Here is a 14,042-nt window from a genome sequence, read left to right as displayed (position 1 = left end):
CCCACCCCACATTTGTGTCAGCCTTTTGCTGAAATACTTGTAAGCTTGTCATTGCTGAAGTCTTTTTGGCAGCCAAGTCTTAAATATAGTCTCTAATCACAACTGCACATGTTGTACAATCAGCCTAAAAACTGATTAACTTTTGTATAAGCTTATGTTCAAGGGGCAATTCAGGATGTGGAAGCTGGCACCAGCTCAGGGTCTGAGACAGTGTCTCCTTGCCATGCATACCATAAAAACAGTGTATGGCAGACTTAAAAGAGAACCAAATAATATATAATAGGAAATTATGAGGGAGAACCATGAAACAGCCTTCATAAATTAGGTGGACCATTGGGCTATATTACATATATGTAATATATAATCTGATGGAACAAACTGCTGTGAAAATGCTTATTTCACCTAGGAGTCTTCACATGCTTTATTATTCAGTAGGTTTTTTCCATGAACAGGAAGGTTTTTATTTAATTTTGAGAAAAAGGCAGGAGGCGGAAAAAAAGCACTCTGGCTCATATCATTTCTGTACAAGGAAAAGGATGATGTGGGAGAAGGAGGCAGTTGTACCTGTCCGAGCCCATCACCAAGGCACCCTGTGAGTTCAATTCAGACGCATCGGGGGGATGTCGGTAACACAGCTAGTTAGGACAGCAGTCATACCTCATGACGTAAGCTGATCTACAACAAGGTCTACAGCTGAGGCCCAAAAAAATAATTCCCCTCTGGAATTGGACTCCATAGAAATCTTCACCTTTGCTTGAAAGATTTAGCACTCACCATGCTGGGAGGCACAGAGTTTGACTTGATGGCCCTTTGATCTCTTCTGGTTCTTAATTTGCACACTATGCATTTCTGAGCAACTGGACATTATTTTCCATGCAATCCTCCCTATAAAAATAACCCCTTTATTGGTCCATAATTCCCACTGGTCATATTTCATATCTGAAATCCCCAGTACTTCTCACTGCCCCTTGGTGCACCAAAAGTGAACTGTAAAGCAGCTAGTGTTTGAACAGCTGCCAGGAAGAGCTCCTACTCAAAGGGCTTGCTTTCCCAGGCAGAGGGTGCTTCATCTTTAAAATCAATCTGATGCATTGGCACAAGCCCAGAGAGTGTTAGTCCATCTGCTGCCTAACTCTCCTGGTTTGTTTGCAGAGGCTTGCTGTCAGCTGTTCAGATCCCTCTTTTTCCCCTCCAAGGAATTTCCTTTTTTCCCCCCAAGCCTCCACCAGGATCCCATTAATCCCCACTTTACTTTCACTCTTTTAATCAGCTTCCTGAAAGCCATAGAAAGAAGCTTAGAAGCACACAGAGCAATTAACACCACGTCTTATTCAGCTGGCATGGTGAGCGCTGTACAATGGGGTAGGTGAGGCAGGAGAAGTTCAGGTTTCTAAGTCAGAGTTTTGCACAGTCAATCCCCAGGCCAAACACCATTTCCCTGTGGAGCTAGAGAACAGGATCCTACAACCCACACTTTCCTCCCACCTACTTCAGAAAACAGTAGACTTCAAATTACTCCTGGCAAGAAACCAGAAGCCTCTCACCTGCTGCCTGGTGGTGGTCTCAGACAAACTCCCACCACTTGGGTACTTGTATCAGACAGTCAGCTACTGCAATGAGTAAGGACTTCTGGGGCTGTGGGGAAGAGAACACTGCTGATGGATACAGCAACATGTTCCGTGGCTGCTAGCCACCAGTCTGAGGGCATATGCTTTTCACAATCAGGGGTGCTTGGAGTCCCTGGGGAAGGACTTTCCAAGCTACATGACAGGTTAACTGCCTGCTAAAGCAGAGACATACCTGCTCCAACAAAGTTTGGGGCGGCATCCACCACTTAACACCTGGCTGAACTCAGGTGTCTGCTAAAGGAACAAGTCTCTGCACCACACTTGACATTCTGTCTCCACCCCTACCATTCTTCACCACCTTCTGAAGGCTTCATCTAGAGAGGAGACCATCTCCAAGACAGGTTAGATTTAGGACTCTTCAATCCCTTGAGTGCAGCCCAAGTAGCTGCAGGAGCAGAATGCAGCTTTGTGCATGCCCTGGCTTTCTCCTGAAAGACCCCTGGCCATAGTTCTCTGGCAAGAGCTGTAGCCAGCCCCTTCTCCCCTTGTCAGTGCAGAGCAGAAGTGAACACCAGCACAGACAAGCACTGACCTCAACCCCACAGGTCAGCCACTGGAGGATGGTGTTGTTTTCCCTTTAGGACATCCCAAGGCTGCTGAACACTTCCCCTGGAGTGGACAGGAGGAGAGATGGGGTAGGCTTTACCTGCACCCAGTTTCTCTCTCTCCACACCTCCCTTCTGTGGTCACGCCCTGTGACACAGAGCTTCAGTCCAGGCTGCAGCGCTCCTGCTGCCCCAGCCCCGAATGAAGGCAGCCATTCAGCCCTTGCCATGCAGGGCTTCAATGCTACACATGAACATCTACCATTGTTGCCAGCACTGCAGCCCAGAGAAATTAAATGCAAATTGTCTTTGTTCCCGAGCACAGAGCGCCATTTCTTCAGCTCTAGGAGCCAAACAAACACCCTCTGTACTCCTCATTTTTTCCCTGCACATCACCTGCTTTTCAGCTAATTTAGCCTTGGGCACAGCCCGTTCACAGGCAACAGCATACAAATAATCTTCTAGGACTGTAGCTGCACATGTATCTGATACACTGGGATGTGTCTCAAAATAAAAACATCAAAGATCAGCCAGGAGGTCAACAAACGACACATCTAAAAGGCAGCAGATTTCCTGCTTGTAAGGGAAAGGCATCAGTGCTTCGAAGACTGTCCATCCACAACTCCTCCACAGCAGGGGCAACGGTGATACCATGCCTCCAAACCTTGATGGAAGAAATACTACTTCTCCTACCATTGTTCCTTTTATCCAGAAATAAGAGGATAAAATTGAACCAATGAACTCAGGCTTGGGATCAAACAAAATTTCCCATGACAATAATCTTTAAAGGTAGGAAATAACTTCCTGAGGATACTGAGAAAGCCCTGGTTTTGGAGTAGTTAATCCTGTGACAGAAAACAAACAGCATGCAAAACCTCCTAACTTTTGACAGAACAAGTGACATGCCACGTAATTTAAAGATCTTGGTCTGCCAAGACACTTCTGATGTAACAGAGACATCCATCTGTGAGACCCCTTCATACACAAATGCCTGGGTTCCCATTCAACTGGACTTCTATCAAATATTCTGAACCTCTGCCTACTGCAGCTCTGTTACCTTGTGACTGGATGTCAGTTACCACAGAGACTGTTCAGTCACAGGGTAACAACGATGTGCCCTCCACTCACGGTTCAGACACTTGATTAGCTGCTACAGCTCAGGAAGACACTGCTTATCAGCCAAGCTGCAATGGCAGACTGCATGCACACTTAAGCCTATCACAAAAGTGAGATACAAATGTATTTGCTTAAATCTTTTTCATTGTGGCTTATGCAAACATGCTTTACCTCAGGTTTGGTCACAGTGCACTCGCCTGCCTGAGCCTCCAGCTCATAGCGGGTTGTGCTTTTAGATCCACAAATCCCAAATTCAAGCCTAGATGATGATGATGATGCCTAAGGCCATGATGTACTAAGAGAGGGCACAAGATCTGCACAGAACTGACAGAAAGACTAAGGTTTGGATTTTATATCAGGCTTATCTCCATGGTATCTGATCAACTCTATCCATTCTCTGCTATCACTTAACTCTGTAAAGCAACAACATTCAGCTTTACAGTTTGCGAGCAATGAGGGAGACAAATCTCTAGTTTAGAATAGATAAATCTCCAAATGGCTGATGCACAAAACAAGAAGCTTAATTTTAAATAACCAAATACGTATTTTTCCCCCACATTTAGAAATTTGCATCACCTGCACATTAGCTCACTAGCTTCTTCAAATACACATAGAGATTTCGCTCTCACAATGCATCAAGGGAAAACTCAATTTCCATGAGTCAGTTCCTGTTAGAGAGCACAAAGAGCTGGATAGTCCTCTGCCAAGAGGAAATTATTAAAGGCAGAAATCAGCCAAAACCATATGGTTACAAAATGTTGGGGTTCCCCACCCTCCCCGTAAGGGCAGGGCAGAGTTCTTGCAGATGTTGAGAATCTTTCCTTGGCTCACAAAATGCAGATGAGCACATCTGATCAACTCTTAGCTGTGAAAATACCCAACCCAAGACAGGAGGAGCTAAAGGATGAACACAGTAGCATCTGGCTTGATGCAATGGCCCATCATCAGACTGGCAAATGGCAGGGTTTATAATTTTCATACCACTGCAGAAGACCCCCAGAGGTTGTTGTCAGCAGAATCGGGGAAAGATTTTGGAGGGTGCACATTGAAAACAAGTTTAAAAAGCTTGAAACATTTAGAGCAGATGAAGCTGCTCAGAAGTTTGGTATAGAGGCTGGCTTTACCTCATATTGTCTTACACATCACATTCATTTCTCAGACCAATTTAAGCTCTCAGAGGACTTAGAGCTATGGACATAGTTACCACATCTGGCTGGGGGAATATTTCAGCTTCAGTACTGAGCTGCAGCTTCGCTTTTATTTAACAATCACAGTAACAGCCCGCATTTCTGGAACCTAAGGAATGCTGTAGTGCAGGCAAAAAATTTTTTCTGTAACCACTGTGCAAACAGAGGAAGTGCAAGAAGGAGTGAAAGACTGCAGATGCTGGGACGTGGCACTTGGGAAGGAGGACAAGCTGCCTGACAGGGGTGACCCTGCCCAGGGCTGAAGATTAGCACCTGGGCAGGATGAAGGCTCAGGAGTGGAGCTATCCACAAGAGTTGAACACAGAGCCACCTCAACCTTTGCTTGGTCAGAGAGCAGTGGAAGGCATTACCTGTAATAAAGGCTACAGCACCAGGGGCGCACACCACGTCCCAGCTTGTGCGGCCACAGTTGGGTAGGGCTCCCCTCGAGTGCTCAACACCTTGAGAGGGAAAAGTGCCACATCCTGTGGGAATCCAAGGCAAGGAGAATGCAACCACCCATACTGTAACATATGCCACACAGTCTTCAAGAGCTGCTTTTCAAAGCTCTGGAAGTCCACCGCTCCAGCGGTGCAAGAACTTAGTCTTGTCAGCTGCAAGAACTTAGTCTCACTGTGGCTTTGCTCACCTGCAATCTACATTGGCTCCAAAAGAAAGGGAAGACAGGGCTACCATGGCAGGACTTTTCTGTTTTAGCTTTTTAGCCTTAACCTTTCCCATTCCATACTGAAATTCCCATCCCAGCTGTCTTTGAAAAAACAAAATAAACACATTCTTGAAGTACTATGAATAGAAACAGCAGGGCAGACCTTGATTTGAACTGAGTTGCACTGGTGATTTCTTCCAGGGAGCTTTTGACTTTAACATTTCCTACTAGCTTTGAAACAAAATCCTGAAGCAGATCTGCATCTGGACTTGTGTATGTTTCCTTTTAAAGTTGTCCCAAAAGGATGGACTCCCAAGCTGTGTGGTTCCTACAAAACAGGGGTATTATCACTGAACCTTGAAGTAATGAAGCCTTAGTGGCTTATTTCATTCACTGAACAAGGCTTAAAACTCAGTTCTAGCTACAGAGGGGAAACTGCATTACAAGCCCTGCAACCATAAACTTTATTTTGCTCTGGTCCAGTTTCAATCCCTTATTTCTCTTTTGCTGCAGAACAACTCCCATGTTCTAAGAAAGAGAATCTATTCTTGTGTGAAGTCCAAGGCAAGGCTTTAAAACCAAGGCATGTCTGTTTTGCCACCAAAGGTGTAAATAACTGCAGTACATCTGGCTATCCTTTGGCCAGCTTTAAACAAAGTGTTTGTGATGGCAACCCCTGAGGTGCCAGAGTAATGAGAGTTAAAGGGAAGACAGCACCCCATAACCTCCAATGCAGTTAGTGGCCGGGATTGAAGCTTCACTTTTGAGCTTTGGCATCTGTGGGAAAACAGCCACGGGCTAGTTTGCCTGCTGGTGCAGTGAGTGCTTCCATCTGCAGCACACACATAGTGTGGGGCAGAGTGGGAGGTGTGACAGGGCTGAGCTCCACCCAGAGCATGCAGGACCAGCAGTGCCCTGAGATTTCAGAAGCAACTCCTGTTGCTTGCATTGACCTAGCTGCATCTCCTTCAGGTGCTACCTTGAGTTTCACCAGCTGTGTTTGTCCTACCTATGTGCCAAAGACTATTGTCCCACTGTCCCACAGCAGGGACAGAGAGACCAGAAGTGTGTTACCTTCTCTGCAACTCGACATTTTATTTTCAACCATCCTCTCCAGGGTTTTGGGGTAATAGATCAGGCTTGGAGCTGCAGGGTCTGAGACAAGACCACAGCTTTGCTCCACTGATGCTGCCATGGGGAAAGTAACCTCCAACTGGGTGCAGAGAGATTGATACAGCCCTGCACTGCTTTGGTTAAACCAGCTGAAGCTTCTCCATCCCAGGGATGTAGGAAACAATTGCCAGTGGTGGAGAGGGGCAGCATTCCTGTCACAACAAATAAACCCCGGTCACTTCTCAGTGCACATGTTTATCTCACCCAGTCCCTTTGCAGCCTGCCTGCAGTCCATGGCAAATTCTAGACAGCCAAAGGCTGCAAGGGGAAGAATTGAGCTCCTCTGACAGCCAGGCAGGTGGTTAGGAAGGATCCTTCCATTCCCATCATCCTGTCCTGTCACAAACACTTCTATTTTAAGTCAAGGTTTTATTCCTTCAAGATTTCAGACTAGGTTAGCTGTCCCAGTAAAAGAAGATGCTGACAAACATCTCCCTGGTCTGACAGAGTTTGAGCAAAGCTGTGGGTGTGTCAAATCCACATTAGCTGAATGAATTCTTACAAAAAACCCCAACTTTCTCCACTTGGCCAGCCACTTTCCATCAAATAGGCACAGGCAGACTACTCAATCCTTAAATTGGGAATTAAGAGATAGAAGAATGGGGCTGATTCTCCATGTTTATTAAAATCTACATTTGAGACTCAGAGAATTCATCCTGCATGCCATTAGCAGTAACATTTTACTCCCTTACTGCTGTATGGAGGTCAACTTACAATCTGCATTGCTGGAGAGCAGCTCCTGGCTATGCTGCTTTTGGTAGTTTTTTTACAACCTCCTCCACTGCATTTAAGAGCCCTTCCAATACCTGGTCTGCAGAAGTATTTGCATACAAGAATTGAAAAGCCACCTCTTAGTCTCCTTTCTGAAAGCTACAGTTCTTATACAGTGGCTAGATTCACAGTTAAAAAGAAAATCCAAAACAACACAATCAACCTAAAAAGCTTAACCAATAAAATATTAATAGATTTTATTATAATTAACATTATTGGTATTACCCTTGGTGTTATTTTTCTTGCTGTTGATACTGGTTTAATAGCACTGCTGAGAATCTCTAATTAAAGCACAGATAGAACACAACTCCTGCCCTGAAGAGCTTAATGTCAAAAATTTGGCTTCATGGAAGATATGTTGCAACCACCCACAGGTTATTGGGTTCACTACAGCAGTAGCTATATCAAGCTCAATCGACTGTGATGCGATACACAAGAGGTCTGGCAAGATGATCTAGTAGTCCCTCCTGGTCTTAAGCTTGTGAATCTAAATAAACAAGACAGGAAGAAGACAGAGGTGAAATCACTTGGCAAATGGCAGAGCTCTGCAAAAAAATCGCTAAATCCACAGTGAAGTATCCCAGCCACTAAGTCACTGAGTTCTCTGAACTTTTTCAGGAGCGTGTACTTTTTCAGAGAAAACCTTTTACATCCATCCACCAACATTTACTGTGAGAGTATGAGCAAAACTGCATGTGTATGATAGCAACCACACATCACACATTTTTGTGTGCTTTAAGGGCATGAGCAACAATGCTTGAAGGATAAAGATGGAGAAGGATTTATGGAGATGGAGAAGCAAATGCTTTAGATTACATCTTTCAACACCTTAAACTCCCTGACACAGTCTTTCATGACCTTCCTCCAGCCCTGCAGCTCACTCGCTGTGAAACATTGCTAGATTATACCAGTTCTCATAAAAACACCTAAGATACAAGCAATATGTAAAAGTCAAACATTCACATAGGCTTTCTTCACCTTGCAATTGCATGCTATTTTCATGTTCTCCTTTTCTGCAGATCCCAGTCATCCATTACCTCCTTTTTTTTTTTTTTGCATTTGTGGGTGCTAGCATAAATGTTTCATTGATGTGCAATTCCATGTAGGTTAGGTAAGACAGAAGCAAGAAAGCCTGCACAGCTGTCAGCTGGGAATTGCAGGGGTAGGTGGAGTTACACCTAGAATCAAATTGTTCCTCTCCTTTCACAGCACAACTTAAATTGCAGTGGTCTCCTGTTCTCATCATCCCTGTTCCTTTTCATGTCTTTGCTCTTAAAATTATTAGGAAAATTATTCATTCAATTGCTGGTAGAAGCTGCCCAAAGATAAATACATTCAGCTTAATAAACCTAGTTAGCAGGATGGAAGGGGAGAATGCCTAATTACTGTATTAATTATTATAATGCCCTTTGAAGATGAAAAGTGCTGGGAGCTCTAAGGGCAAATTTCTGCCATCTAAAGTCCCTAGGATTCATGTGCAGAAGCTAATTCTAAATATTCCCACTGCTACAGTGTGGCAGCAAAAAAGATGTCTGTACCACAACTCCTCCTCAACATCCAGGACCTGGATGCAGAGGTGAGCCCATCTTCCAGATACTGCCTGCATTAAGACAACACAGCTACAAAATCTCCTCCAAAAACAGGATCAGAAGAGTGGTGCTATTGCAGGGAAAGGGCATATGGGTCAAAGGAGGTTTCCAGCTGGTGAACTTTCCATGGCTCAGAAACAAAACTATTTCTACTCCACAGGTTTCTCTTCATCCAGACAATATGGCACAGGCTGAGATCTGAAGAACAGATTTCCCTCTTGCCGCAGTAAGAAATCATCCTTTACAGCAAGGGAAAATAAGTTGCTTAGAAAGCCCCTTAGATGTCACTGCACAAACAAAATACAAGCTGCTAATAACAGGTTTCTTAGTCACACTTCCTTTGCATGCGGTACCAGGAGGCACATACTCTAGGCTCTCAGTATTATGGGCTTAAGTTATGAAAACTTTCATGAGCATATTTTAAATTTCAGTCCAAAGGCATCAGGTACTAGCAGCTGACATTTGCATAGCTGTCTCCCGAAAATAGTGAATAATCTCAAGAAAGCCTAGAAAAGAGAATAAAATGCACACTAAAACAACAGTAAGATTCACTTACATCTTGTGAGAAGGCAAAAGGGGCAGAAATTATGCAGTCAGTCAATATATTTTCTGGTCATCACTGGGGATACTGTGGATCAGCTAAATAATGCTGTATCACTCATCTCTGTAGCAGTTCAAAAAAAAAAAAAAAAACAGCTCCCTTAGATACCCACAGAGCATTAAAAACTGCAAACTTCACAAAACTTCACAAATCTCTTATGGGGAAGACTCCTGTCTGTGTCAAAAGCCAAAGATGGCAAGGCCTCAGCAAGCAAAACACACAGGTGGCCTGCAGCAGGTGACAGACCAAAGCCACCACAATGCCCTGAGATTTCCTCCCAGCCATGGATGCTCAAAATCAGGTGCACTCCTGAACCTCGGGAGCAGGAACAAGCAGCAGCCACTTGCATTTGGGCAGACCAGCTGTGCTCAAGTGGCAGTGGCTTTTTGCCAGGCTAAAATCAGCATCTGTTTGTTCTAGTGTCTCTCCTCAAGTGATAAGCATGGATGGCTACTTTCCCTTCAGGGGATTATGGGCTGATAATTACTGGATGAAGAGCGATAAATCAGCCTTCCCTCCATGAGTTAATACACTCTCTGATAAAGCTGAGGCTTTGTTTGTGCAGACCACATAATTTACTGATGGCAGTATTGATCAATTTGTCTCTTATGGATTTGTCTCTTATGAAATTTAGATTTTTTTTTTTTTTTGGTAACACAGTCTTTTACTCTTCCTTTATTTTCCTGGAATATTAACAATCCCCAAACCCAAGAATACTCTTCTCTGGGGTTATTGGAGGGAACTCCCACGTGCTGCTCTAAAACTGGCATAAAAATCTAAACACAAATCAATCACTTCTTCCTACAATGTTGTTTCTTCTCCCACCCACCGTCTCTCACACCTGGCAGTGTGTTGGGACAGCGAGTGCCTGCTCACAGTTCACACTACTGCACATGTGGTGGCCTGTTGCCCAGAAAGGTTTCTAGGTGCTTGGAGCAGACCAAATAAAGCAATGGATGCTTAAGATGTACTGAAAATCAGGAACAGCCTGGTTTTCAAAGCTGCTCTGCTTTCAGCTACCAGAAACCTCTTTCTGCCTTGTAAGCTGCTGATTCCTAATAACGTCATCTCAGCAGAGTCTTGATAATAGACTGGATGCATCCTGGACCTCCATTCTTACTCTTTTCCTTCTCTCCCTTCCTACAGCAGAAGCAGCCCATGGTTGTCATCCTTAGGACAGCAATGTGTCAGCTTTGTGCACATTCCTGAGCAGCCCCAGCACAGCTCTGTGAAAGCCTGGAGAACCAATCCCTCAAGCAGAGGCTGTAAAAATAAAAGCAGGAACACCTGAACCTTACAGAAAACTTGAACGGATTAATTAACAGGGGACCTGTCCCAAATTTTCCTCTCCTTTTGTTCTTTGCTTTTCAAATCCTCTCTGCCAGCTATCAGCAAAAACACCCTGTCTTCTGGTTGTGGGGAAGAACTGAAAAGGCATTACAGTGACTTCCCAGCTGGAAAGAGGGCCCAGGCTCTGCAGCAGCCTCCACAAGAAAACTTCTAATTCAGAGCAGATCATCCATGGAACTTCTTTCAAGAAGCAATTCTGAATCCAACTTCTACAAAATTCAATTAAAATAATGACAACTGCTTTGGGGCAGAAATTGGTCTCCACCAATCTTAAAAGAGAAGCCTCAGAAGCACATGTCAGAATGAAGCTGTCCTGAAATAAACAAGTCTACACCTAGAAAGGACCAAGCAGTCACCACTTGAAAGCCATGGCAGGTCTGTACCTCTTGCTACTCTATGCTTGCATTAGAAGATTCCTACAAAAGACAAAACTGATTTGGTCATTTTTCTTTGCTACTGTCTTCAGAAATAGGTACAAAAATGTCAGTATCATTCTTTGGAAGTAAAGGAATGGCAATACAGCTTAGTCACTTGGAGGGCATTTATTTATTCTTACTAGATTCTCTTGAAGAACTGCCAATGGGTTTGCTGGAGGGCTCTCCTAGACAAAAACTTCTGAGAAGGTCACAGGGACACACTTTCTTTCACAAATTTTCCAGACTTTAAAGTCAATTAAAAAAACCAAAAAACTTTCATATTTTTTTTGAAAAAGAAATGTGAATACAAATCAGTACTGCTCCATAGCAAGTCAGGTTTCACTTCCCCTTGTCTGTGACATAAATATTACTGGGTAGCTACAATAATAGGAGCCTTCCTTTCTGGAAATTTTGACTGCTTGCAGAATACATCACTGATCATTCAGCAGCAAATGTCAGTACTGCCTACAATGGCACTTTTGCATGTTTCTCATTGAAAAAAAATCAAGCAGTCATTTAGCTGAAAAAAAAAATTGTTCTATGTTGAGGAATCCACCACTTCCCCGGGGAGATTACTCCAATGGCCAATTGTTCTCTCTGTGAAAAATTTTCCTCTTGTGTCCAATTGGAATGTCCCCAGTTTTACCATTAGCCTTTGTGCTTTCCATGTGATTCCTTGCAAAAAGGGAGCCTTCATCTTCTTTGTAGCCACCCTTTAAATACAGGAACCCAATGATAAGGTCTTCCTCTAAACCTTATTTTCTCAAGGCTAAACAAACCCAGTTGTCTCAGTCTTTCCTCCCATGGAAAGTTTCCCTGTCCTTTGATCATCATTGTACCCCTTCCCTGGACCTTCTCCAGCCTGTCCACATCTCTTTTGCATAGCGGGGAATAAAATTGTTCACATTATTCCTGGTGTGGCCCGACAAGCACTGAATAGAGTGGGATAATGTCTTCCTTCCTCTGCTGGTGATGCCCTTGTTGATGGGATTGAGTATCCCATTGGATTTCTTTGCTGCAGAAGCCCACGTTCACTCATACTGAGCTTGTTGGTCACCAGGGCCCCCAGTCCCTTTCCACAGAGCTGTTCCCCACATGGGCAGATCCCAGCCTGTGCTGGACTCTTGGATGTTTTCCCAGGTGCAAGACCCTATGTTTGTGTTGAACTTCGCAGGGTTTTGTTAGCCCAGCCTTCCAGCCTATCCAGGTCTTCTTGCAGCTTGGCTCTCCTGTCCCAAGTGTTCACTTCCCCGCTCAGTTCAGTATCATCAGCAAACTGTGTCACTGGAGACGTTTAATGGTTCAGTAATAATTTTATAGAAATCTCTCAAAGTATTCCTTTATTCGTATTATTATGTTTTAACCCATAAAGGTAGCTTTGGAAGGAGCCTTCTGTTATCCAGAAGCTCTGGAACTGCATCAAGTAAACAAATAGGAAGCTACTGATTCATTTAAAGCTTAAAGGAAAGTACTCAGTACATAGTCTCTTCCCAAAAGGTATGATCAGGAAAAATAATTTTTGAATAAGTAACACAATTTCTAACATCTTAAACCATCATCTTTTTTGACATTTCTATCCACAACTGCAAGGTAAATCAAGTATTAAGTCCCACTGCCAGGTAAGTAGAAAAATCAGCTGATTTTCACAGCAGCTACACAAAAATAAGGGGTAAATAAACCCAGCATGATTATTGTTGGTCTTGAATGTTCTTCTTGCCTTTCCTGTTTCTTGCTATTTGAGCCAGTTTTGGCACAGCAGACTTGGGCACTGCCCATGCACCAGTAAAAAACACTGCACACAGAGTCACAGGCTGAGCCAGTGGCACAGCCAGCAGGACCCTGAGATCCCAGCCTCCGAGTTCTGCCTGTGGGAAGAATTTCTGTCCATGCTGCAGCAAGAAAAGCCCTCAGAAGAGATGTGCCGCAACAACAATTGGAAATCTGGCCAAGAATATCTGTAAGGCCTGGGGATTCATGCACACAAAGCAACGCTCCAGCGAAACAAAGGTCCTGATTCCTGGCCTTTACCCGAGATGGTGTTTCTTCCACACCCTTTACCTTCCTGATGTTCAGAGCTCGTAAACTAACCCAGCCTAGGAGGAAGGGCTCCAAAACTGATTTCAGGCGGTGCTTTGTACCCTTGCAGGATGGCCCCATCGTGTGACAACAGAGGAAACTGCACCCACGTGGGAATGCACTCGGGAGTACAAAGCCTGCTTTCTCAGCAGGTGGTCTTCTGCCAGGGATTTAATTTATTCTAGCTAAAAAAAAAAATCCGGAGCAGTTCTTGGACAAAGACCTGGGATTAGCAAGTGAAATACAGCCTTCCTTTTAACCCCTTTGTCACTTCTACAGAGAAACGCTGCTTTGTGCTTTAGAACTCCACTGCTTTGCACGGAGAAGGAGGGGGGCTGTGGGACAAGTGGCAGTTGCATGGCGTGTTTGAAATAAAGGTTTAATTGTGGCAGGATTTCAGATTTTCATTCATTCAAGCACTGTGCCCTTTTGATAGCGGGGGTTTGTTAATTCCATCACCCCTGTACATCTAAGTCAGTTATACATTTTCATTTCCAAGCCAAGAGGTTAAAATTGGTAACAATTTAAAAGTTAGTATTACTGAAATAAAACTGATCTCATCTCAGCTAGTTTACCTCCTCTGGCTAGTGTTATGTACTGTGGTCTGCACTCAGAAGCTTTTGAGCTGTGTGTGTAGCTTGCACCATATGGCTGCATCAGGGGAGCCTTGACACTTACACGCCAGAGATGCTACCTCACTTCCTTCCTCCCTCCCTTCCTCCCCCGCTCCAAACCCAGCTCTCTTTTTCTGCTGTTCTTTCCACACCCTCTCCCAGTGCTCAAAACCTTCCTTTGTTTTCCAGTGTATTAACTGTCTCTACCCCAGAGACCTCCCTCTTTGGTGCCCCTTTGGATGCCCCCAGCTCCTACATGTTTCCCTTCTGAGACCTTTGTCACTGCCCCACTTCCTGGTGGGGCAGAAG

At 44.2% G+C, this 14,042-nt stretch overlaps 1 long non-coding RNA gene across 1 annotated transcript in view; it reads left to right on the top strand.

Annotated features, from left to right (window-relative positions):
* The window catches only part of LOC137471082 (uncharacterized), a 35,147-nt gene extending 21,199 nt beyond the window's left edge, over positions 1 to 13,948 (top strand). The window contains exon 3 of the long non-coding RNA XR_010997394.1: positions 13,190 to 13,948. This is a non-coding gene — a long non-coding RNA (uncharacterized lncRNA). The remainder of the gene's footprint in view (positions 1 to 13,189) is intronic.
* Positions 13,949 to 14,042: the final 94 nt, after the last annotated feature.

The sequence above is a fragment of the Anomalospiza imberbis genome, chromosome 3, assembly GCF_031753505.1.
Source record: "Anomalospiza imberbis isolate Cuckoo-Finch-1a 21T00152 chromosome 3, ASM3175350v1, whole genome shotgun sequence".
NCBI lineage: Eukaryota > Metazoa > Chordata > Aves > Passeriformes > Viduidae > Anomalospiza > Anomalospiza imberbis.
Note: the sequence above shows the minus strand (reverse complement) of the source record. Positions and strands in the feature narration are given on the sequence as shown.